The sequence below is a fragment of the Pteropus alecto genome, unplaced genomic scaffold (genome assembly GCF_000325575.1).
Source record: "Pteropus alecto unplaced genomic scaffold, ASM32557v1 scaffold160, whole genome shotgun sequence".
Lineage (NCBI taxonomy): Eukaryota > Metazoa > Chordata > Mammalia > Chiroptera > Pteropodidae > Pteropus > Pteropus alecto.
The window spans coordinates 4,498,964-4,499,210 of record NW_006429864.1 but is presented as its reverse complement, the minus strand read 5'-3'; positions in this window follow the sequence as shown (position 1 = coordinate 4,499,210).

Genomic DNA, 247 nt, shown 5'->3' with positions numbered 1-247 from the left:
GGGGAGGGCGGGTGGGCAGGGAGCGGGCCAGGCTGTGCTGTCCACCCTCGTGACCGGGTCAGGACGGGCTCCGCAAGGCCGGGCGCCCGAGGAGGAAGAGGGATGGACCGGGCCGAGCGCGCGCTGGGAGGAAGGACTAAAGAGGCGCGGGCGGGAGGCGGTCTGCGTCCTTCCAATCCCGCCCGTGAGCCGGGGGAGGGTAGGAGAGATTCGGGCCGGCAGCCTGGGCGTACAAGTGGCCTCCGTC